Below are 27,938 nucleotides of genomic sequence, written 5' to 3'. Positions count from 1 at the left end.
ATTCATATGTTGAGGGACTAATTCCCAGTACGATGGTATTAGGAGATGGTGCCTTCAGGGTGTAGTTTGGTTTAGATGAAATCCTGAGGATGAAGCCCTCACAATGGAATTGGTAATTTATAAGCAAAGCCATGACAGAGCATGCGTTCGCTCTCTCATATGTGATCACACATGACAATGAATTGGCTGGCACCTTGATCTTGGACTGCCCTGCTCCAAAACTGTGAGAAATAAATGTCTGTTGTTAAAGCCAATCAGTCACTGGTATTTTGTTATGGTAGTCTGAGCTGACTGACACAAGTACATAACAATTATGAATCTTTAAAATAAAAGACAAAAACCAGCCCTGAATTACAGAAACGTTCTCTATTAGCCACACACTTTTTAAAAGATTTTATTTATTTATTTGACAGAGAGAAATTACAAGTACACTGACAGGCAGGCAGAGAGAGAGAGAGAAGGAAGCAGGCTCCCTGCCGAGCAGAGAGCCCGATGCGGGACTCGATCCCAGGACCCTGAGATCATGACCTGAGCCGAAGGCAGCGGCTTAACCCACTGAGCCACCCAGGCGCCCTGAAATATTTAATTTTTAAACAATGTAAAATCTGTTTCTTAACCACCTCTTTATAATCCTTCTAAGCAATAAACCAAAGGAGAACAAAAGTCAAAACTTCAAATGCCTATATTTTTAAAAAACATTTTATTCACTTATGTATTTATTTATTTATTTATATTTGAGAGAGAGAGTGGGAGTCAGAGAGATCACAGAGGGAGAGGGAGAAGCAGACTCAATTCAGGGCTTGATCCCAGGACCCTGAGATCATGACCTGAGCTGATGGTAGATGCTTCACTGAGTGCTCCAGGCACCCCACCTATAGAATTTCGTTGTTCTTTTTTTTTTTTTTTTTTTTTTAAGATTTTATTTATTTATTTGACAGAGGGAGAGGGATCACAAGTAGGCAGAGAGGCAGGCTGAGAGAAGGGGGGAAATCAGGTTCTCTGTTGAGCAGAAAGCCCTATGCAGGGCTGGATCCCAGGACCCTGAGATCATGACCTAAGCCAAAGGTAGAGGCTTAATCCACTGAGCCACCCAGGCACCCCAGCCTATAGAGAAGTTAAATAAAGTCTTCACATTTAAAATATTGGTAACAAAATCAAGCACAGTATTCCTGTGAATGAAGTCAGCCTAGGGCCTAATAAGACTTTTTGAGCTAGAGTATCATTTCGGTACTTTATACCTTTTTTTTTCCCCTTACATATAAAATTAAACTTCAAAATCTAAGCATATATAGCTTTCAAATTGAAATATATATTAAAAGAGATGCATATGTAATTATACACACACACACACACACACACACACACACACACGTATTCAATAACCTGGAATAGAGTGAGGAATATCAAAACTTAGAACTGCTTTAGCTTGAATTGAGTATAGCAAGATATTTAAAATATATCCATACCAATATTTCTGACCCAGAGAAATAAGCAACTGGGACAATTAAGAAATTTGAAAAAATAAGTAATTACTATGATTCCAAAAGTAGGATTTTTTTTAACTGGATTAGAAATTAGTAAATAGAAAAATCCTCTCAAGAGTAATCTTTGGTTATGTCAAGATTTGTTGGAATGACTGTAACTAAATAGGAGAGCAAAAACTCTGGAAAGCTAAATAGTTTCCTTCAAAGACATTAACTTGAAATGAGTATGAAAGGTTTTTATTTCTATAATAATGTAAAGAGCTTTCTGTTAATGCAAGGAAAAAATTAAAAAAGAGAGAGAGCGAGACTTTACATTGCAGCTTAAGCACAGCCAAAGATACACTCCGGGCTACAGAGAAAAGTCTACTTAATTTTATTGATTTTTTTCCTTCAGTTTAAATTCTCTAGTCCCCATGGTCTTTTATCATTTTTATTCAGAGGTGAGTATGAGGTCAAAATTCAATTTTACTGGATCTTTCATATTATCATTTATAATCGTATTGTGGAGTATTGAATATCATTAACTACCCATTGAAAGTTTCAAACCAAGAAGCCAGCTTAGAGTATTCTCTAGAAGAAATTGAAGGTTCCATTTATTTTAAATGTATTTTTAAGCAGATACAATAATTTCTGAGGGAGAAATGCAGTATCAGGAGCAGTGCTTACTGTTAGTAAGCTGTGAGTGGGTTTTAAAAAGCATAAATGACTTTTGATTTACATTTCTTAATAATTATATAACTGTTAATAGGATGATGGAGATTCTTTCCCTATGCATACATTGTGCCACATTCCACAAAAGGTTTTATGCTATTTCAAAAAAAAAAAAATTCCAAATGTCATTATGAGGGCATAAAAGACATGAAAGAGAGGCCACTCCCTTACTACTTGAGTCAGTCCCTTGGAGAACTGGATTTAAGGATTGGCAAAAATTAGCATTCTAGCGCACACATAAAATATGCACAAAATGAGTTTTACTTTTGTTATTCATAGGTTTCAGCTTGAGGAATATTCATGAACGTACACATCCCTGTTTCTCTAGCACATTCTCTTAGGAGCGAGCCATCACACTGCCAGCGTGAGTAGAGTGGAGTCCATGATCTCAGAGTAGGACTAAGCTTTCCGATTTCTTGTAGCCTAGCTGTGTTTCCAGGTCATTCCAGGATAATTTTTTTAATATAAATGTTTTCAAAAATATCTTTTTGATGAGCTATTTTACCCACATGAAGCAGCTAGGTCCTGGTTCGGGATACCCCGTATACAGTCGGTACCGTGTCACTATGCTGTCCAGTCATGTGGTGGTGAATAAACGTCACACACAGCTGGTCACATCATAAGTCTATAATGTAAATTTTAACAATTAGGAAGGATGGAAAATGAGAATATAGCTAAAATTATTTTTGAGTAAAAATTCATTCAGAGCACAAGATAGACCCATAGATTTTATCATTGGCCATATATTCTACTTCTCATTCAGTGTAGGATCAAAGAATATCCACAATTATCTCAGAAGTCTTTGGAGAAAATTTTGCTCTTTTCCAACTACATATCTCTGTGGGAATGGATTTTTTTAAAGTGGCATTCCACCAAAATAACGTGGTATAACATTGAATACCAAAGCAGGTGTGAGAATCTACCTGTCTTTAATCAAGGGAGATGTATGTAAAGGAAGCCACTCCTCTCACATTTTTTTGTATGGGGAAATGTGTCTCAAATGAAAATACTTATGTTAACATATACTGGGATTATTGTGGTTATTTTTAAATCAATAAATATAAATATCTCCATTTTAATTTAATATATGGTAATATTACTGCAAAAATCCCACATCAAAATCTCTTTGGGTTCTCAATTGTTTTTAAGAGTTTAAAATATTTCTGAGGTGAAAAGTTTGAGTACCACTGCCTTATAATTAAAATCTTTCTACCTGGAAAACAAAAAGATGGTATCTGTTTTAGTAACATAAGCTGGAATTATATACACTGTTGCTTATTGGGTTTTCTTTTGGAATCTCTTCTTCCATTTGATCTTTTGAGGCTTGCCTTCCTTTTTGGGGGGGAGAATCTGCTTTTCCTTTTCTCCTTTCCTAATTATGCCAATACTGGTTCCATCTCTGATACCTTATCATTTCTTCTCTGATATAATACAGTTTACCTTTTAAAATCTGTATATATGTTATGGATTCATTATGGTTTTTGTGTAATGATGATGTGTTTGTTCACAACATTAGTCTACCCAAATGCAATATTGTTTTTCTTGGTAAGAATACTTCAACTTGATTGGTATTTTTAAATTTATGTGGTTCATTTTTTAAGTTATTAATCTGAGGTTTTTTTTTTTTTTTTTTTCTGAACCAACTATTTAAAGAAAGTTTGTGTGACAGGGAGGATAGAGTGATATTGACTAGTTAGGAAATTACTTATTTAAAAAATCTGTTTAGTCTTTCTTTCTTCCCAGCCAATTGACTTTATTCGCTCTTTTTAAAGCAATACAGTTTCTCTTTTACCTTTGTGCCACAAGAGACTGTTTTTTCTGTAAGTATGAACTGTCTGTGTGATGACTTGTTTCAGAATACTTTTGATTCAAGTGAGCGTCATTTGCCTGTAATCTCTGTTTCTACATTCATAAAGGAAGAGTTTTAGGATTTGCCATGGAATCCAAAAAAGAAATTCACTGTAATTTCAGAAAATTTGATCAATTATGGTGATTTTTGAATTGTATAATATTCTTGCACAGGCCTATTTTATATCAAAAAAATGCTATATTTGTGCTTGAGTTATGTTTTTCAATGGTCTTACTATGTTTCATTCATATATTTAGTTGGAAAAGCCAATGTATGAAATACATTTGTATATACTTAAAGTATGTATATATATATATATATATATATATATATACATATATATATATATCTCAATTTGTTTTGTATTTTTTCTATAGGATGAAATATTGTTTTGAAATACACATTTGACTTCAAAGCTCACAAGTATTTCTTGTCAAAATTTTGCTGAAAGTCTATTTGTGGCATTTGAGCTTATTTTATGTTTATCTGTTATTTTTCTTTTACGTAAATGTGTGTCACATTTAATGAGGCACAATATTTTTCCTGAGATTTGAAGTGATTTCATCCTTTGTACTCTCTTGCTAGCAGATATTCTATTTTATATATAAGTATAGGGGCACCTGGATGGCTCAGTGGGTTAAAGCCTCTGCTTTTGGCTCAGGTCATGATCAAAAAATGTATATTAACCTACTACCTATTATTTATAATAGGGATATATCATATATATATATATAGACAAAACATGTCTTACATGTGAATATCTACATATAATATTTCTAATATATAATATATATAATATGCATATATATGTGTATTGATTTTTACACACAAAACTTAGACTTTATATATCTACATAAGTACCTTTTTATATATTTATCCTACCATTTCTATATATTTATTTATATCTTAATTGATTACTGGTAATCTTTATGCTTTTTACTTGCGGTCAAAATTTTAGGAATCTAAAGAAATAGTTCCTCACTGAGATGTGCGTGGGTGGCTCACTGAGTTAAGTGTTGGAGTCTTCATTTCAGCTCAGGTTATGGTGTCTGGGTCCTGATACCACACCTACTCCTTTTCTTTCATTAAAGATTCTTTGATAATTCTGCAAAACCGCATCACTCTGCCATTTTAATCTTTAGATGGCCTTAATGATGGTTCCTTGTGATTTCCTGTCAAATATAGAACATGTTTGGTCAATTCTTAAATAATTATGTTTCTAAGTTGTGTATGTAATGACCACGTCAGATACAAATAACAAAGTCCTCCAGATCAGTGGAGTTCTGACTGCTCAAGAAACCGTTAACTTTGTTGGATAACATGTCCTACTTCCCGCCATTTTGAAGGTCATGCTGATTTTATTGATCTGGTTTGCTATTTTTTCCCATTAACTTTTCTTTTAAAGGCAATTGTACTGAAGAAGAAGCAGTATTCACTGACAGCTTTCAGCTCCATGTCACCCATGGAGATCTTTAGTTCTCTGTGGTGTTTTCGTGGTTTAGGTTGTTAATGAGCTGTCTTCTTCAGGCGGATTGTCAGTTCATAATACTATGCTGATTCGGCAAAGCCTCCCTAATCTCCTTCTGTGTGCACTTGTAAGGAATGGTTATCAGTTTTCTAGAGATTCTTTGTTACTAATATCTAAAGAAGTTGTGATGATGCCTTCGGCTTATTGGACTAGAAAGTTTCTTTAGACAAACTAAGAAATGGGAAATCTATCATGGCCTTCTGAATGTCTTGTTGCCTTTTTGTACATAGTATATAAAAATAATTGATTGAAAGCAATCTTACGTTGAACTTTTCTAAACTTTCTTGATGAAGAAAAACAGCTCCTGTGTTCATAGAAACTCAAAGGATGAGTAGCTACCAACACATAGAAAAATGCCTTTAAAAGTTAACAGCAGGCTCCCCAAAGATCTTTGAGGAAAGTACATACACAGATGCTTTGCTGATTAGAGCCAGTATCCTTACATCCCACTATGAATTCAAGGCAAGGAGTAGTAAATCCTTAAATGTATTATTTTATTGCAAATTTGGTATCCAATTTATTGCAAATTTGATTGTATGCTTGTATGAATGTATAAGTTTTGATATCTTTAAATTTAAAATGTATTCTGTGTAGGGTTAACATTAGGGAATGTATTTGTATGACTTCAGCATCTAACTTTTGCTGTAAACACTTTTGTTTTATAGGAACCTGATTGAGTGAATACATTTTAATCTGAAGTCTGTAAAGATCTTCCTATGGAATACCTAATTAATTGATAATTGGAAACCCCACTATTGACATAATTAACTTATTTTTTAAAGGATTTTATTTATTTATTTGAGAGAGAGAGTGAGGTCATGCACACACAAGCAGGGAAAGTGGCAGAGAGAGAGGGAGAAGCTCTCCATTGAGCAGGAAGACCAATGCCTGCTCCATCCCAGAACCCTGAGGTCATGACCTGAACCAAAGGCAGACACTTTAACTAACTGAGCCACCCAAATGCCCCAACAGAATTAACTTACTAAAAACAGGGGGTGTGTGGACTATAGGCATTTCAGGATAGTGGGTGCTTGAATTGGGAATTGTCTTCCTTCATCAGATTAGGAGAATTTCTTCACCACCCCACCTATTTAAGGATTTATTTATTTTAGAGAGAGAGAGAGAGAGCTCACCTGCGTGGGCTGTGTGTATGGGGGGGCATGGTTAAGAGCAGGGGGAGAAAGAGAAACTTCAGGAGACTCTGTGCTGAGTGTAGAGCCCAATGTGGGGCTCAATCTCAGGACCCAAGGATCAAGGCCCTGAGATCAGGACCTCAGCTGAAAACAAGAGTTGGACACTTAACCAACTGCGGTCCTAGGTGTTCCAGCCCTAGAGAGACTCCTATATGGATCATTTTGATGAATTGTAAAAGACATGCAAAACATGTTTTCAACTAGACATTTTTCTATGTATTTCCATATAGTTTACTTTTACTTTTTTGCTCATTATCAGTGACTGTTTCTGTCTTAATTACATTCTCAAAGAGTTGTTATTTTGCACTTGTTCCCAATTATTGGTTGGTTTTGTTTTATTTTCTTTTCATCTTGATTTTTCAAAATAAATGGAATGATCTACATGTTGGGAAAACTAGGATTTTTTAAGATGTATTATCTGTGGAGTGTTCACACGAACAAGTGGTTTCATATCAAACAGTGCTATAGATTACATTTCATATTATTTTGCTCAAGATTTTTATTTAGTTGATACATTTTGGTATTGGCTTTCTGTCCAACTGTCCCTCATGTGCTGCCAGACATTGTATATTGAATGTGCCTAGTGCAGGTTTAAGCTGCCCAGAACACTTACCTTTGCCACAAATAAGGAAAGAGGCATTTTCTTATATGTTCATATCTAAGCTTTTCTTCTAAGCTAGGTTCATATCTTTGTATAGAGCCACCTTAACAATAGTTACTTAGCCCTTTCCCACTTGACTGAATTAACCCAAGTTCATGCACTCCAGGAAAGAAGATACGGGCACTAATAAGGGAGTTTGTTTTCTAGAATATATCCTTGTTCATGACTATTATGAAGTTTTGTGTCTCATGGAATTTAAAAATATATGGACAATCCCAATATATGGGTTGTGTGATCTCTTTGTGGAAAAGAAAATAATTCATATAGATTTTCTATTAATAAATCTCTCAGCATAACTATAATATAAATATGGTGAGTAATGCTTCATTTATCTCTTGGTATGACTCAGCCAAATAATGAAACAGTATACACTCTCTTTGTTAAAAACCATTGAATATATTCGTGAAAATTCACAAATTATCCAAGATTCTACTAGTATCATTAGAATGGGAAGGGCAATATCATACCAGATTAAGAAGTAGGATTGTGAAAATTAAAAAAAAAAAAAAAAAAAAAAAGGAGCAGGACTGTGTTTTCAGTATTGTAAATTAAAAAGAAAATTAAGATTAAATTGCATGGTATCTTATACCTCTGTCTTACATGGGCAGAAGTGGTGATAAAATGCTACCTAGACTACACTAGTAATGAAAGGCAAAATTACTTACTGATGGAAATAGTATATGTATTTGGGGATAAAATTGAAATAACCAGGAGAATGTTTCTACTCAAAAGATTCAATTGTGAGGCAAATTCATTCAAAGGAAGTAGTGGAATATGGGTATGCAATTACAATTTCAGACCCAAATATACTGATTCATTCTTGGTTAAAAGGAAAACACAGGTCACAAATTTTCTTTTGCATTTGAAGGCAGACTTGAGGGAAAGAAATATTTACATAATACTGTGAACACAGAAAATGTCAGAGTAATTATTATGCTTGGTTGCACAAGTAAGGGAGAAGGTTAAAAGGATGATTACAGAACTGTAACTTGCAAGTGAGATTAATTTTTTGAGATAAATCTATATATGTTCTGTAATCATGGTCATGAAATTGCCTTTAAGCCATTTATTCCAAGAAAAAAAAAATAATAAAAGCTTTCATGTGATATTCTTCAGTTAGGAACCGGAAAAAAAAAATGTGTGGAAAGATTCCATGGAAAGCAGCCATTATCTGTAAAGGAAAAAATTGCTTCACTGTTTAATTCCAAATATCTCATAGTCACAGTGTTTGCAAGGATGCCTACCAGAGGAAATTTATTTGAATCAAACATAGAACATCTCTGCTTTTGATGGCTAACTTACTAAACATAAATTTACATTGATTACCTTGATAACAAATACACATTTTCTTATTTTAAATGGAAAACGTTCAGACACTGGCTTAAGTGTGTCTTTAAAATTAAAAGAGAATAGGACGGGAGGAGTCAAGATGGCGGAGAAGTAGCAGGCTGAGACTACTTCAGCTAGTCAGAGATCAGCTAGATAGCTTATCTAAAGATTGCAAACACCTGAAAATCCATCGGCAGATCGAAGAGAAGAAGAACAGCAATTCTGGAAACAGAAAAACAACCACTTTCTGAAAGAAGATCAACAAGAAATCCAGCCGAGACCAAGTTCACCTACCAAGGAGTGCGGTTTCAATACCAAGGAGAGCAGCAGAATTCCGGAGGAGGAGAAAGCCAAGCACGGAACTCATGGCTTTTTCCCTGTGATTTTTTTTTTTAGTCTTGCAGTTAATTTAATTTTTTCTTTTTCATTTTTTTTTTTTTTTCGCTTTCGGGTAAAATTTTTTTTTTAACTGTTACCTTTTTCTTTTTAAACGATTTTTTACTAGTTTATCTAATATATATATATTTTCTTTATTATATTTTTCTTATTTGTTTTCTTTTTTAAAATTCTTTTCTTTTTTTCTTTCTTCCTTTTTGAACCTCTTTTTATCCCCTTTCTCCCCCCTCACGATTTGGGATCTCTTCAAATTTGGTTAAAGCATATTTTCCTGGGGTTGTTGCCACCCTTTTAGTATTTTACTTGTCCCTTCATATACTCTTATCTGGACAAAATGACAAGACGGAAAAATTCAACACAAAAAAAAGAACAAGAGGCAGTACCGAAGGCTAGGGACCTAATCAATACAGACATGGGTAATATGTCAGATCTAGAGTTCAGAATGACAATTCTCAAGGTTCTAGCCGGGCTCGAAAAAGGCATGGAAGATATTAGAGAAACCCTCTCGAGAGATATAAAAGCCCTTTCTGGAGAAATAAAAGAAATAAAATCTAACCAAGTTGAAATCAAAAAAGCTATTAATGAGGTGCAATAAAAAATGGAGGCTCTCACTGCTAGGATAAATGAGGCAGAAGAAAGAATTAGTGATATAGAAGACCAAATGACAGAGAATAAAGAAGCTGAGCAAAAAAGGGACAAACAGCTACTGGACCACGAGGGGAGAATTCGAGAGATAAGTGACACCATAAGACGAAACAACATTAGAATAATTGGGATTCCAGAAGAAGAAGAAAGAGACAGAGGAGCAGAAGGTATACTAGAGAGAATTATTGGGGAGAATTTCCCCAATATGGCAAAGGGAACGAACATCAAAATTCAGGAGGTTCAGAGAACGCCCCTCAAAATCAATAAGAATAGGCCCACACCCCGTCACCTAATAGTAAAATTTACAAGTCTCAGTGACAAAGAGAAAATCCTGAAAGCAGCCCGGGAAAAGAAGTCTATATCATACAATGGTAAAAATATTAGATTGGCAGCTGACTTATCCACAGAGACCTGGCAGGTCAGAAAGAGCTGGCATGATATTTTCAGAGCACTAAATGAGAAAAACATGCAGCCCAGAATACTATATCCCGCTAGGCTATCATTGAAAATAGAAGGAGAGATTAATAGCTTCCAGGACAAACAACAACTGAAAGAATTTGCAAACACCAAACCAACTCTACAGGAAATCTTGAAAGGGGTCCTCTAAGCAAAGAGAGAGCCTACAAGTGGTAGATCAGAAAGGAACAGAGACCATATACAGTAACAGTCACCTTACAGGCAATACAATGGCCCTAAATTCATATCTCTCAATAGTTACCCTGAATGTTAATGGGCTTAATGCCCCTGTCAAAAGACACAGGGTATCAGAATGGATAAAAAAACAAAACCCATCTATATGTTGCCTCCAAGAAACTCATTTTAAGCCCGAAGACACCTCCAGATTTAAAGTGAGGGGGTGGAAAAGAATTTACCATGCTAAGGGACATCAGAAGAAAGCAGGAGTGGCAATCCTTATATCAGATCAATTAGATTTCAAGCCAAAGACTATAAAAAGAGATGAGGAAGAACACTATATCATACTCAAAGGATCTGTCCAACAAGAAGATCTAACAATTTTAAATATCTATGCCCCCAACGTGGGAGCAGCCAACTATATAAACCAATTAATAACAAAATCAAAGAAACACATCAACAATAATACAATAATAGTAGGGACTTTAACACTCCCCTCACTGAAATGGACAGATCATCCAAGCAAAAGATCAGCAAGGAAATAAAGGCCTTAAACGACACACTGGACCAGATGGACATCAAAGATATATTCAGAACATTTCATCCCAAAGCAACAGAATACACATTCTTCTCTAGTGCACATGGAACATTCTCCAGAATAGATCATATCCTCGGTCCTAAATCAGGACTCAACTGGTATCAAAAGATTGGGATCATTCCCTGCATATTTTCAGACCACAATGTTCTAAAGCTAGAACTCAACCACAAAAGGAACTTTGAAAAGAACCAAAATACATGGAGACTAAACAGAATCCTTCTAAAGAATGAATGGGTCAACCGGGAAATTAAAGAAGAATTGAAAAAAAATCATGGAAACAAATGATAATGAAAATACAACGGTTCAAAATATGTGAGACACAACAAAGGCAGACCTGAGAGGAAAATATATAGCGGTACAAGCCTTTCTCAAGAAACAAGAAAGATCTCAGGTACACAACCTAACCCTACACCTAAAGGAGCTGGAGAAAGAACAAGAAAGAAACCCTAAGCCCAGCAGGAGAAGAGAAATCATAAAGATCAGAGCAGAAATCAATGAAATAGAAACCAAAAAAACAATAGAACAAATCAACGAAACTAGGAGCTGGTTCTTTGAAAGAATTAATAAAATTGATAAACCCCTGGCCCGACTTATCAAAAAGAAAAGAGAAAGGACCCAAATAAATAAAATCATGAATGAGAGAGGAGAGATCACAACTAACACCAAAGAAATACAAACTATTATAAGAACATACGATGAGCAACTCTACGCCAATAAATTTGACAATCTGGAAGAAATGGATGCATTCCTAGAAACATATAAACTACCACAACTGAACCAGGAAGAAATAGAAAGCCTGAACAGACCCATAAACTATAAAGTACTCATGAAAGAAATTGAGGAAGACACAAAGAAATGGAAAAATGTTCCATGCTCCTGGATTGGAAGAATAAATATTGTGAAAATGTCTATGCTACCTAAAGCAATCTACACATTTAATGCAATTCCTATCAAAGTACCATCCATCTTTTTCAAAGAAATGGAACAAATAATTCTAAAATTTATATGGAACCAGAAAAGACCTCGAATAGCCAAAGGGATATTGAAAAAGAAAGCCAACGTTGGTGGCATCACAATTCCGGACTTCAAGCTCTATTACAAAGCTGTCATCATCAAGACAGCATGGTACTGGCACAAAAACAGACCCATAGATCAATGGAACAGAATAGAGAGCCCAGAAATAGACCCTCAACTCTATGGTCAACTAACCTTCGACAAAGCAGGAATGAATGTCCAATGGAAAAAAGACAGCCTCTTCATAAATGGTGCTGGGAAAATTGGACAGCGACATGCAGAAAAATGAAGTTGGACCATTTCCTTACACCACACACAAAAATAGACTCAAAATGGATGAAGGACCTCAATGTGCAAAAGGAATCCATCAAAATCCTTTAGGAGACAACAGGCAGCAACCTCTTCGACCTCTACCGCAGCAACATCTTCCTAGGAACAACGCCAAAGGCAAGGGAAGCAAGGGAAAAATGAACTATTGGGATTTCATCAAGATCAAAAGCTTTTGCACAGCAAAGGAAACAGTTAACAAAATCAAAAGACAACTGACAGAATGGGAGAATATATTTGCAAGCGACATATCAGATAAAGGACTAGTGTCCAGAATCTATAAAGAACTTAGCAAACTCAACACCCAAAGAACAAATAATCCAATCAAGAAATGGGCAGAGGACATGAACAGACATTTCTGCAAAGAAGACATCCAGATGGCCAACAGACACATGAAAAAGTGCTCCATATCACTCGGCATCAGGGAAATACAAATCAAAACCACAATGAGATATCACCTCACACCAGTCAGAATGGCTAAAATCAACAAGTCAGGAAATGACAGATGCTGGTGAGGATGTGGAGAAAGGGGAACCCTCCTACACTGTTGGTGGGAATGCAAGCTGGTGCAGCCACTCTGGAAAACAGCATGGAGGTTCCTCAGAATGTTGAAAATAGAACTGCCCTATGACCCAGCAATTGCACTATTGGGTATTTACCCTAAAGATACAAATGTAGTGATCCAAAGGGGCACATGCACCCGAATGTTTATAGCAGCAATGTCCACAATAGCCAAACTATGGAAAGAACCTAGATGTCCATCCACAGATGAATGGATCAAGAAGATGTGGTATATATACACAATGGAATACTATGCAGCCATCAAAAGAAATGAAATCTTGTCATTTGCGACAACATGGATGGAACTAGAGCGTATCATGCTTAGCGAAATAAGTCAAGCAGAGAAAGACAACTATCATATGATCTCCCTGATATGAGGAAGTGGTGATGCAACATGGAGGCTTAAGTGGGTAGGAGAAGAATCAATGAAACAAGATGGGATTGGGAGGGAGACAAACCATAAGTGACTCTTAATCTCACAAAACAAACTGAGGGTTGCTGGGGGGAGGGGGTTTGGGAGAAGGGGGTGGGCTTATGGACATTGGGGAGGGTATGTGCTTTGGTGAGTGCTATGAAGTGTGTAAACCTGGTGATTCACAGACCTGTACCCCTGGGGATAAAAATATATGTTAATAAAAAATAAAAAATTATATTAAAAAAAATTAAAAGAAAATAAATGGATGCTGAGTAGGTATATGTTATCAGTGTGAAACTTTTTTTTTCTATATACCCCAGTGTCATACTGATAAATGTCTCTTCTATAGTTAAGTTTGCAATATATCATCATGAGTAGATGATGAATTTTTATCATTAGCATTTTTTAAATTTTTTATTCAGTTAAGAGAAACATATGTTTTATTTTCTTTAGTCTGTTAAAGTGTTCAGTTTCATATGGAACCCCGCTTCCATGATAATCTCTCCCTGATGGTGATGAAATGTATTTAATCCATTGTTTGTATCATTTGTCCTAATATTTAAAATAAATATATAGAAAGGGATATGTTCATAATTGGGATTGGTCTACCCTTTCCCTTCGCACTGGTGTTCTTGTGCAGTTTAGTAAAGACATCACATGGGTCTCATATAAGTTGGGTAGATTTTCTGCTCTAGACTCTTGGCCAGATATAATAAAATACCTGTTTCATGGATGATTATTAGAACTGGCCTATAAAATTGTTGGGTTTAGTGCAGTTTCTGTGGAGTTTTTTTTTTTTTTTTCCCTCAGGGCATGTGTAGTGGGTTGAATAGTGTATTCCAAAGTTCATGTCCAACTAGGACCTCAGAAGGTATCCTCGTTTGGAAATAGGGTCTTTTGCAGATGTAACTAATTAAAATAAGGTCATAGTGGATTAGTGTGGATCCTAAATCCAATGTTATTGATGTCATTATAATGAATATCACTTCTCAAGTGTTAGTTTTATAAGACTTTTAGATAACTTACAGTATCCGAATTTGTTTTCATAAATATTAAAATGAAATTGTACAGTATTCATAAAAAGGAGATCATTTACTAGACTTAAAAATATGTCTTCGCTTTTGTTTAAAATGTTATGTTAGTTTAAGAATCCTGATTCTTTATGTTAACATTGGAAACACATAGTTTAGACAAATTTAAAACAAACCAAAAATATATGTATTGATAAATCTTATGTGTTTTGTAGATTATACCTTATAAGATATGGAAGCTATGTGAGAAAATGTTAAAACTGGTTAGTAGTGAAAAGGATGTAAAACTGGTAAAAAAAGCAAGCTATTCCTAAATAGATTTTTTTCCCCAAAGATGATCATGTCAGTACTTTACATTTTGATATTTCCTATACAGCTTCCTGAAACTATGGACTACACTACTAAAATATTTTTTAAAGTAAAATGGATTGAAATTGGATTTCTCTTGTATTAAATGGTGACATCTTTACTAGTGACTTAAATTATCACAATCATAAAATAAGACAAAAATCTTTAAACATGTTGTAGACAAACACACAGTTAATTTCCTTAATAGGTTTTGATTTATAAAGTTTAATCTAGAACTAAAACAATGAAAGATATCAAATGAAACTTATAGTTTTCTTCTACTTTTTTCAATATTTGCTAAAAATTTTTAGTAGTTGGTTCAGTGGAAAACATCATGCAATATCTTTATTGTGTAAAGTTTTCCTCAACTAAAATTTTAGCCTTATCTTAGATCATATAGATGATTTTCTGTTGAAAGTTAGATTGGGAAAGTCAGTCCATTTCATATAAACCACAAAGCAGTCATTAAATTGAAACCTGTCTATCTTTCATTTTATTTTGATGTCTTAATGTGACATTTCTTTGAGCAATTTCTTTTCTTTTAGCAATTTTAGTTAATATTTCCCCCTTGACTATTTTTAGTTTTGGTCTTTAAAACTTTATCATTGTTAGTTTGCAATTCTTCTTTCTGTCTTTATTTCAACTAAGTTTCAGAATCGTTTTGAACTAATATTCCAAATAATGCTTGGAGAAAAAAAATAATACTGCAATACAACAAAACAAAAATATATCTCAATAAAGATTTCTGTGTTCTAGCAATACTATTCATCTTTTCAAAACAACATTCTATAGAGAACTCATTCTCTTGAGGGAGCAATTCTAAAGAATTTCTGCAACTCACAAGCTAAGTTCCAATATTTTATTTTATAGCAAGAAATATGGTTACAAAAAGTCTAGATCAACTTGTATCAGCAAGTAAACTACTGTGATGTGCAAAACATGGCAAGGCAGATTTCTCATCTAAAACTTTTTGCATGATAATAAAGTAAAACCAGGTCTAAGTACCTGAGTATTTTCATCTAAGTACAGAACCAACTGTAGCATTTTGAGGTTGTAAGAATATTTTGCTTCTTTATTAATTAAATATTACTTTTAAAGGAATAAGCTCAGCATTCTTTATTTTATACTTTTTAAAAAGAAATTTAAATGAGATATTAGTTCCAAAATTAGTATTTTCAACTATATATGTATACATATAGAGATTTGTTATTATAGTGGGAATAGATCATAGAGATCATGTAATTCACATCAGACATACATTACATGTAAATATGAACACATAGATTAATCAAGAAAAATGAATTTGTCTAAAGTGTCATTGGTATCTTTGGCTGTACATTGCTATCTATTGCTCTACTCATATGCCTCTCAAACTCTTGCCCTCTCATCCTCTATCATATAATCTAATATAAATCATAATATATTTGTTATAAGTTCATAATTAAACAAGACAGTCTTGCATTCTCATGGAGCATACAACCTAGTGTAAAGGAAAAATATTAATATTAAAAAATAAGTAATATAGCATGATGGTAAGTAAAATTTTAAAACAATTAAAACATGGTGATGATTAGGGAGGGAGAGAGTTGAGGAGCTTAAAGCTCTCTTTTAAAGAGAGGTGCAGGAAGGATTTCCTGAGAGTGGAGACACAAAAGGTGACAGGAGATGACCATGTAAAATGTGGGGTTTAGAGAATTAGTCGAGCTAGGAAACTAAGCTGAGAACTTGTTTCCTTAGGGGTCATGGAAGAACTGGTATGGTGTATTCAAAATGAAGAAAGCAGATAGTGTTAAAAGGCAAATTTTGCATTTCACTGGGAGTTCTGGATGGTCTGAGGCAGAAAGGATGAGTTGGTATCTACTTTTCTGCCTTATGAAAAAAATGGACCATATCAGATCAAGAACGGTATCAAGGTGCAGCTAAACATATTTGAGATCAGGATCAGGAGTGATAGTTGTGGATATGAAGAAAAATGATCCAATTCAGGCCAAATTTTGGAAGTGTAAAAGACCTTTCAGTAAGTTTGAATGCAGGTTAGAAAACAAAGAGCCACAAATTCCCCCCACTTCCTAGATGCCTGGGTAGCTTCACCTCTCTCAGGTTCTATGAAGTGCAGTGAAGATAGAGCTTCTGATAGGCAACTCTACTGGGTAGCTGGTGGAACCAGAGTTCCTTCTTGAGCAGCCTGTCTCCAACCCCAGAATGTCCCCATCCTATCTGGCAGGTCATTAAAATGCTAACAAAATCCACCATATTCATACACCTTTTATGAAAAATGTACAGTAACAATGGGATAAAAAGCTTTAATGAACAATTGGCATAATGTCCGTGTGGTAAGAACCTTCTTTCTGCTTCTGTCTCATTATTCCACTGGCTATAAGCTAAAGAATGAAATGTTTTCTGCCTTGATGACTGTCCAAATGGTTGGATTACCTGAGATGGGAACACAAGGAGGATTGTGATCTTTGTAGGAAGGGTTCTATAATGAATTTTACTTTTTAAAAACTATTTAAAAGCTCAAATAACCGTATAGATTATCTAGTCAACTCACTCATGATGAAAGTAAGAAATATGACTAAGAAACATGAAATGACAACTTGTCCACGGTTGTGTGACAAGTTATGCTGCAGCTGAGACTGGGATGCAGAAGAGTCATCAGTTCCATTTCTTTGCACTGACAGCACAATGCGTTTTAGTTTACCACTTATCTGCCAAGAAAATATATTAGTTAATAAGTGCTTAGAAGCTAACTTCCTGGAAAACATCATGGTATGCCTTTCTTGTGTACACTTATGTTTAATTCAAATCGCAAACTGCCCTTGGAATGTAAATGAGTGTGTTCTTCTCAGGTTAAGTGGTAACATTGTGACAAAGAATAATTTAAAATGTAAGCAGTTTTATTAGTTATTATGCACAGTGTAGAACAGAGATACCATCTTGTGGGTATTAACATTTTATCTTTTTTCTAAGTGGAAAAATGCCTTGGCATTCTAGGGATCATATAGCACAATGAAACACATCTAGAGTTTGAAGTCAATTAATTATTGGCTCAGCCCCATCTTGGTTATGAAAACTCATGCATGCATTCCACTCCATTGAGCCTCAGTTTCCCTTTTGTGAATTATGGTAGGATAAAAGAGTGTTATTATTAAAATTAAACAAGATAGCTTCTAAGAGACCATCTAAAGCATAATATGCACTTATTAAATGTTAGATTTAGCCAATATTCGAATATAAGGTGGCATGCATTTTAATTCAAGAGCAGTTGCTCCTTGAAGGAACCTTAAAATGCTCCTTATATCTTTCCAGGCATAATTACTCCTACAGCCTCTCTCACAGATGTCATTACATGCCTTTTCAGAAATGTGATTATTCACATTTGAATCACTGGGAGGAACTATAAAAAAATGTAAGAGATGCTAGAGAATACTTTTAATGATTGTTCAGCAGAAGTTTTCCTTGGGGAAAATTTAATCATTAAAACTTCCCAGGTATTTTATTATCATCTTATGCAATTCCCTAAATAACTCTATCCCTTTTTAATCCACTAATTTATTCTGTGGCTGGTCCTACTGACTAATGCCCCCAGATGTCTTTAAACTAAGTAGAAATACTGTCAATTATCAAGTTTCTTTTGACCTTTTGACATTTCTATTTCCCCCCCAGTGTTGATTATGAACACTGGGAGAGTATTTATTATGCAGAAAGCATTTTTACCTGAGTGAACCACTAGATAAAAATTAGTGTAGGTTTAACAGTTTCACCTATCAAACCAATACTGTGTCTGTTCCATGAAGGAGTAGTAGTTCTGGATAAATCTAGAATAATTATTTTAGTAACTGAGAGATCAAACTCTAAATACAGAGCTTTCAGTTTTATGTCCCCCAAATTCCTATAGAGTTGGCATGTGTATTATTCAGGATTTAATATTGGTAAGTAGGAATATCTGATAGAAGTGTTTTATTTTCCAAAATACAAAGCTACTTCACACAGTATAATAATATAATGAGAATGGATATGTCATGATAGCATATATATGTGAATAATAAATTTAGAGGGTACAAAAACTTATTTTATTCATCCATCTCTTCACTTATTAATTCATTTCACAAATATCTAAGGACACGTTTCACCTGTCCATTTTTCTAGTCAGTGGGAATATAATGAAAGAAAGAAGAAAATACATAGTTGCCAACAAAATTTGACATAGGATCTACTAAGGGACAGATATCAATCAAAGAATCACACAAATAAATATAAAATTAGAAGTTGTTTTTAAAATGCTAAATAGATAGGCCCTTGGTGTTACAAACTGCATTATGAAGACAATCTATACTTAGGTCTGCAAAAGATCATCTAATGAAATAGGGGAGCTAAATGGAAGACAGAATAGAAATTAGCATGGCAAATGGAGGAATGAGTGAGAGAGGAGAAGAGAGTATACACAAAAGCCTTAGGCTGAGACAAGAGAGTATAAGCAAAAGTCCTGTGCAAGAGTGAACATGGAGTATACAAGAGAATAAAATAAGTATAGTATATCTAGGGCACCAGAATCAAGATGGAAGTATTTTTAGATGAGGTTAGACAGGAAGGTAGGATCAGAATATCTAGTCTTGTTTTCTATTTTAATGTATTTTGCTTTTTCATCTAAGAACAAAGGATACTAAGATATCTTCGTCAGAGGGCTATATAATCAGATCTGAATTTTGATGAGTGGACTCTACTTAACAGAGGAAATAGCTTAGTTAGGCCAAGCCTTGTATATACTGGGATCGACTGAAGTATCCCATTATGTAGGTGCAGTATTTCATACCAAGGATTATGATAGCTGGAAGTTGCCAGATAGAAGAGGGAAAAAAACTAATAGATTCAATGGATATTTAAGTAATAAAATTATCAAAAAATGTTGATCGCCTGGATAAGGGTGGAGGAGTCAGGGAAATGTTGAATTGGTTCCTAGGGTCTCAGGCTCAAATATTTATGACAATGCCATGTATTAAGATAGGGGTCCTATTGGAGTACTCATGAAAAGGGGGTTCATGAGTTTTATTTCAATCTTGTTAGTTTTAAGGTGAATTGAAACTTCAAAGGAAGGTGTCTTAGAGAAATAGAGGTACATAAGGATAAAGTTCAAATAACAAAATTGTGCTAGAAGTGTTAAAGCAAAATAAATCAGATAAAAATGACAACTGGATTCACTAACATAATGTAGTTTATTGTGAAAAAAAAAACTGACATAAGGAGAATGATGTTCTACAAGTACGATTTGAAAGTGTAAAAGGTTAAGGAAAAGGGGGCATTAAGCAGAGGTAGTCAGTGACATAGAAAAGAGGGTGAACTCGAAGAAGCCAAGAAAGGTGAAGATTTCAAGGAGAGAGTGGCTAGCAGTACAAACTGCTGTAGGATTCAGTGTCCCATAAGTCCCTATAGATCTTAGGAAAATATATTTTGTAGGAATAAGAGGAGGCAGTCCGAATTATAGTGAAATAATTAGCGAGTGATGAGAATTAGGTACAGCAACTTGCATCAATTCTTTGAAGAAGTTGGCTATATAGGTGAGTGTAGGGGTATGCGATTGCTGCCTAAGATATGGAACAGTTAAAATTACATTTTTAAAAAATATTTATTTATTTGACAGAGAGAGAGATCACAAGTAGGCAGAAAAGAAGGCAGAGAGAGAGAGGGGAAAGCAGGCTCCCCTCTGAGCAGAGAGCCTGATGCGGGGCTCGACCCCAGGACCCTGAGATCATGACCTGAGCCTGAAGGCAGAGGCTTAACCCACTGAGCCACCCAGATGCCCCTACATTTGCACGTTGTTTTTTTTTTTTTCTCTATGGAAAATGAAAAATATATCTTGACCATCTAATAAAATATAAAGAGACGAATAAATACATTAATTTGGTTTAAGAAATAGAGGTTGAAAAAACCAGCGAAGTGCAGCTTTGCAATAAAAACGGGAGCATTGATGTTACATGAAAAACAAAATGTTCAACAAGAAGAGTTTTAGTAAATGCAGGTAAACAGGGAGAGCACTTTCAGTAAAATAGTGAATATGGAAATGACTGGATTTCAATAGAGAAATGATAAGGAATGGACATGGGATTTTCTTTTTTTCTTTCAGCAAGTTTACAAATTAGTGAGTTATATATTCAGTCTGAAAAAATGGAGGGGAAAGAACTTGAAAGTCCATGCCACATAGCCAGGTTACTTTGTATTTTTCCTAATGTCAGCAAGGGAAGCACCTCCTGGTCATTTTCCCCATAAATATTTGAAGACAATTCAATTGACTAACCTTTTTCAAGCCCAAATTATCTCCTCTTGGAGGAGAAAAGGTTTTACTCATATTATGGGTGGTATTTTAAATTGTAATAAACAAGTCTCACTTTTGAACAAAACATAATTCTAACCTTTAAAATTGTAAAAACTTCCAGATTCTCTGGAAGGCAAAGTTCAGAAGTACGAGTCTATTACTTCTTACTTGATACAGAATAAAATTTCCAAAGCATCACAAAGTAATTTCAGTCCACGAACTCTTTTTTTCTTTAATTTTCTATTTTTCTTCTTCAAATTTTTCGCATTCTAAATTTTCCTAATCTCATGTCACCTCAACTTTAACCTGCTTTCTAAAATCATCTTGTAATTTACATAATATTGGTAAAGTTTTAGGAACTAATTTATTGTTACTGATTATTATCAAAACTAATTACTGTTATAAAAGTAATGCATCATTAAGATGAGTTAAAAAAATCAGATACTTTACAAGATTATGAGTTGACTATTAAAAAGACTACTTCTTTTCAAAGCCCCCTGAAGTGATCTGATGTAATAAGGTGCTCATTTTACTACTTATGTTCTAGGAAAGTTCTGTTTACACACAAAAAACTAACACATGTTCATATGTGTGTGTGTGTGTGTGTGTGTGTGTGTGTGTAGTATATCTAGGTGTTTTTTTTTTTAATTTGATTTTTAATTTATTCTGTTTGGTATTTTCTCAGCTTCACGGATCTGTGGTTTGATATCTGACATTAATTTGAAGACTTTTTTTTTTTTCTTGTGGTGGTGGTTTTGTTTTTGTTTCTTTTTTCCCCAAAGTATTTCTTCCTTTCTCTCTTTTTTTCTGTTGCTAGTATTCCCATTATGCATATATTATATTTGTTGTCCCACAGTCCTTGGATACCCTGATGTGTTTTTAGTTTTTGATCTGTTTTCTCTGCTTTTTGGTTTTTAAGGATTCTGTCGATGTGTTCTCCAGGTCGGAGGTTCTTTCCATAGTTGTGTTCTGCCTACTAAAAAAAACTACCAAAGGCATTTTTTATTTCTTTTATAATTCTTTTGATCTCTAGCATTTCTTTGATGTTCTTTTGGGGAGATTTCCATCTATTTGCTTATATTGTCCATTTATTCTTCCAGTGCTGTCCATTTTAGTCCTTAGCACATAAATTGTAGCTGTTTTAAATAGTCAGTCTAATAATCTAATACCCTTGTCATGTTTGGTTCTGATGTTTGCTCTGTTTGTTCAATTTGTATTTTTCACCTCTTAGTAGTATTTACAATTTTTTTTCTAGATAACCAGACATTATTTACCACATAAAATGAACTGCTGTTAAGAAGTCTTTGGGAATATTGCGGTGAGGCATGTTGGGAGGGGAAGCCTTTTTATAGTTATATAATTAGGTCTCAACATTTTTAGGGAGTTTATGCCTCCTGACTGTGAACCTCACAACTGTTTTTAATTTTTCTCCTCCCTTAACTTAGGTTAGCCAGTATGGGTTGAAGTTGGGTAGTTCCCTTTTCTGTGGAAGACTAGGGGTTACTGTGTTGATTATTTCCTTTCTCCTTAGGTAAATTAGGCTCTGATAATTCTCCAGCATGTTAAGCTTCCTTTTAACTCATTTTCCTTGAAAGCAGGTTTGTGTAACAAGAACTGAGCGCTCTGGCATACTTCAAAGTGATTAGTAATAAAGAAGGGACATTTCTCTGATATTTTCTCTGAGATCTGGTTGAGCTCATGGAAATAATCTCAGAAAAGTGCATGTCTTCCTATCACTGGATCCTCCTGGAGTTTTTAACTGTCAGGCTTGACCACTCTGAGACTTCAGCAAGTCATTAATTGCTCTGTCATGAGTTTATACCAATGTCTGCAACTCTAATTCATTACCCACCAACTGTATCACTCTAGCATCTCCTCTTGCTTACATGTAAATTCCCACCATAACAGAGAGAAACCTAGCTCCTAATTATTCACCAGCCATTTAGTTAATTATTCAGTTTCAGCATACATGTATAGCAGTATCAGAAATGTTAACCCATATACTCCATAGGAAGCAACTTTATCAACTAGAGTGTCATATTGATGGGCAATTTCTTTAGCTTTTGGTCCTAAAAACTCCATTCATTTCCAAAGTTATCACCTATTTCTTTTATCATATGTTTGTCGTGCAGGTATGTTGGCTTGTCAGAGTCTGTTTTTCCTTATACTCTTTCAAGTTCCTAAATGATTTTTTAAAGAAAATTAATGTACACGAAGCTTCCCTCTTTGTGCTGTGTTTGGCATATCCATAATGTTATATGTGCATGATTACATGATAGTTCACCACCGTTAAAATCCTCTGTGCTTAATCTATTGAGACCTTCTTTTGTAACCCCCAGACCACTCCCAACCATTGAACTTTTTACTCTCACTGACTTTGTCTTTTCCAGATGACATTTAATTTGCAACATACAAACTTTTAAAACTGGATTATTTTATTTAGAGGAAGACAGTTAAAATTTGTCCTTGTCTTTCGATGGCTTGACAGCTTATTTCCTTTTATCACTGAAAATATCCTACTATATAGATATACTCTATTTTATTTACCCATCAACATATTGAAGGACTCTTAGTTGGGTTGAATGAATCTGCTAGCAACATTTATGTGTAATGTTTTTGCGCAAATAAATTTACAATTCACTTGGGTAAATATGTAAGAGCATAATTGCATTGTAAAACCATTTTCCTAAGAAACTGCCTAATTGTCTTCTAAAGTGGCTAAAATTTTTGTAGTTTTGCATTCTCACAGCAGTGAAAGGGTGCTCATGTCATTCGTTATCCTTGCCAGCATTAATGTCAGATTTATTGATTTTTCTTTTTAGTATTACAGATGTTCTAATAGATATGCAGCAGCATCGTCCTGTTTTATTTCGCAGCTCCCTAATGATAAATTATTTTGAGTATGTTTTTATCTGTGTATTTTTTTGGTGAGGTGTCTGTTCTTTTGCCCATTTTTTAAAGTATTAAGCTGTTTTATTTTCTTAGTGTGATTTTAAAAGCCCTTATATGTTTTGGATATAAGTCATTTATCAGATATCTTTGTTTTTTTTCCCCCCCCCAAATTTCCCTATCTGTGGCTTGCTTTTTATTCTTTTAATAGTTTCACAGAGTGAAAGAGTCCAGCTATTCATTTTTCTGTTTTTTAAATAAATCATGATTTTGGTGTTGTATCTAAGAACTTATTGGCAAACCTAAGAGCAACTAGATTTTCTTCTATGTTTTGTTCTAGAAGTTTGGTTAGCTTTGAATTTTACATTTAGTCTCCGAACCATTTTGAGTTAATTTTTGTGAGGTTTGTAAATATTTTATTAAGATTTAGTATTTGCATGCCCACAATCTTTTCCATCACAGTTGGATGAATAAACCTTTTCCTTCATTCAGTTGTTTGTGCCATAGCTGAAAATGATAGACTGTATTTGTATGAATTTATTTCTAGGTTCTCTGTTAATAATTTTCCATTAATCTTGCCTTTTTTTTTTTTTTTTTTTTGCCAACATCACAGTGTCTTCATTATTGTTTTGAAGTAAATCTTGAGATCAGTTAGGGGCAGTCATCCAATTTTGTTTTTTTTCATTGTTACAGTGACTATTTTGTGTCTTTTGCCTTTCCATATAAACTTTCTGTCATGTTTATAAATACATTTCTGTCATGAACCTCAAAACACTTAGAGACTCTTGTTACCTAGTTCCAGATGACTTCAAAATTTTTAAGTATTTGTTACACAGCACCTCACCCTCATTATTGAAATCTGCAGTGATATTCTAGATTTGCCATTAACCACAGTCTGAGTGATGTCAAACAGAAATTTATTTACTCTTTCATAGTTTAGGAAGATGGAAGTCTAAAATAAAATTTGTCAGAAGGGCCATTCTCTCTCTGAAGGTTGTAAAGGAGTACTCTTCCCTACCTTCTCCTGTCTTCCTACTCTTACTAGAAACTGTTCTGGCATTCCTTGACTTGCAGTTGCATCACTCCAATATCTGCCCCCACTGTCACATGGCATCATCTCTATGTATGTCTATGTTCACATTTTCCTCTTCTTAGGAAGACACTAGTCATTGGATTAGGGCCCACCCACTGTAATCCAGTACAACCTCATATTAACTTGAATAGACCTGTAAAGACTCTGTGAGGTCATACTCAGCTACCAGAGTTAGAAATTTAACATACCTTTTTGGGGATACAGTTCAGCTTATGACATTGTGTAATAGGAACTGATGTAAACAGTCTTTCATGTGAGATTTTATGTCAATATGGTTAACATTGGGCTGTTTGGTTTACTGTAAGTTTAAGTAGAAGGGATGTCACAATTCTCAGGTGTATCTTTTTCCCCTAAGTCCTCTTTTTTTGCCCCTCTATTTAAAAGGTATTTTTTAAAAATTTTTATTTAAATTCAGTTATCATACCCTGTAATATTAGTTTCAGGTGTACAACATATATATAAGTCCTCCTCTTAAACAGAGGCTGAGCCTTGTGGCTCTTTGGGTTGTAAGCATCTGTTAATATATGTGAGCCCTGAGATGCAGTGGTAAGGAGTAGGACAGAGAAACTTGTCTATAGTAATATGATTAAGTTTCAGGGTTTTACTGAGCCTGTGTTTCTGGACTGCAGCCTTTACAAGTGTTTCTTCATTCTCTCCTTTCCCACAGGTGAGAAAGGAAGGCTGGAAGGAGCTAGAGTCAAGGAAGTGCCCTTCCTCCAAGAGAAATAAGGCTCTTGAAAAGTCTTTTTTACTGGAAGTAGGAATTTGTCAAGGAGAACACTCTCAGCGTATTTCAAAATGGTCACTTTCCTCTCTTCCCTCCAGAAGTATGAGGAGAGATTTCTTTTTTCTATTTTTTTTTTTTTGGTATCTTTATTTTTGAGAAACTAGTGGATTTCTTAGAAGTAAACCCCACAAAAATATGGGGTTCTCCTAAGACCAAAAACTTCATGAGGTTTACACTCTCACTCTGTTTCACACACATCCTCCAGCAATTTGTCGAAATTACCGTTTATGTGTTCCTACCAGTTTATGGCCCCAGCAACTTCAGGTAAGCTTTTTCTGTGATTTTTCTGTATTTGACAGGATTTCCAGATTTCAGAGTGTCAGTCTGGTCTGTGATCTCTTTTCTCTAATGGGTCCAAGAAAATTTATTGATTCTTAGTTTTAGAATTTTTCTTGTTGTGAGGATGGGATTAAAAACTTCCAAGCTTATTCATGTCAGGGTTGAAGCTAGAATCCTGTTGCTTTCAATTTTTGGAAAGATAGTTTCATCGTTTATAAGATTCTTGTTTGGCTGGTTCTTTAAATGTTGTGATTGTGTCTTTGCACTGCCTTCTGAACCCCATTGTTTCCATTGAGTAATCACATATTTGGGTTTCTTTCATGTCTTCTGAGTAACTTCATTCTGGCTTTTTTCAAAATTTTGTTATCTTTGGCTCTCCGCATTTTTACTATTAATGTATGTGGGTGATATGTTGACTCAACATTTTTCTGCTCCTCCCTCTGTTACCTTGAGTTTCAAATACTATTCTAAATAGAAATTTCTGGTATGAAAATAACTTAGCTTTGGTTTATCTTTTTACATATTGTTGGATTTGATTTTCACATATTTTTTACATTTGTGCATCTATGTTCAGGAAATAACATTCCCTTCCTGTATTGTCCTCATTAGGATAATATAATGAGGTTGGTTACTCTGTCCTTGTACAAATATTGGGAAGTGTTTTTGCTATTCCTATTAAGAATTAATGTAAATTTGATATTCATTAAATGTTTCAAATATTTTGCCAATGGAGCTATGGATTTGTGAAGCTTATTTTGAGGATGGGAGAGTATTAACAATAGATTACTTAATATGAATCAGACTAAATCCATAACCTTATTCATTCATTCTTAATAAGTTGTGCTTTTGATGAATTTTTAACTTAAATCCAATTTATATATGTATTGGGGTAAAGCTGTTCTTAAATCAAGTTATATTCTTTTTGCTATATGTGTCTCTAGAAATATAACTTTATCCTGCTATGTAATACGATATTTTCTTACTTATTGCTTTATTAAACTTACTATGGTATTATCATTAAAAACTTTCCCTTTGTTGATTTTCTCCATTGTAATGATACCAGTCCATTAATTTTCTTACCTTTATTTAGTTCCTAATAGTTTCTTTTAGTTTGATTTGTTTTTCCCTTGAATTCTTGATATGAAGAATATATCACATAATTTCTGACATCACTTTTCTTATATAGAGATTTAACTTAAAAACTTCCTTTTGAGTTTTTAGACTCAGATACATGCTTTAAATCTTATACTCTATTACTATTGTCTTTTTTTCTTATTTATTCTATGGATTTTCTTGATTCATATATTATTTAGAAATCTATGTTTTTAGTACAAGTGTTGTGGAGGGGGTAGTTTCAGACTTGGCTGTTTCTGAAATAATGGCTCAAACTCCACAGGTCACAGAACCCAGTGTGAGTGTTTTGCCTGCTGCTATTTCTATCTCAGTTAGGCAGTTCAATGCGGAAAATAACCAACAGCTATATGTATAAAATCATGTTGTTTTGCACTTGAGCTGGAATTTCATTATTTCTTCTAGCCTAATTATAGCTAGATTCCATTCAGATACCACTGCTTCCACATATATCCATGCTCCATGTTGCCCCTCATGAGAAAATACCAATAATTGCACTACTACTATAGTCTGAAGGTTTCATCACCCCACATACCAGCATCAACAGAGTCCTTATCACCACTTTAAGAAAGATAGAGGTCATATTCTAAAATCCCATTCTGAAGATCTTTCTACAGCCACCCATGGTACCAATTGCATTAGTTTTGGATTCTCCAAGAAAGTAGAGCATAATGTAAGACTTGAGTGTATATATTTTAATGTGAAAAATTACCTGAGGAAGAAGAC

This window comes from Mustela nivalis (genome assembly GCF_964662115.1).
Source record: "Mustela nivalis genome assembly, chromosome: 3".
NCBI lineage: Eukaryota > Metazoa > Chordata > Mammalia > Carnivora > Mustelidae > Mustela > Mustela nivalis.
The sequence above is the reverse complement of the archived record's forward strand: the minus strand, read 5'-3'. Positions refer to the sequence as shown.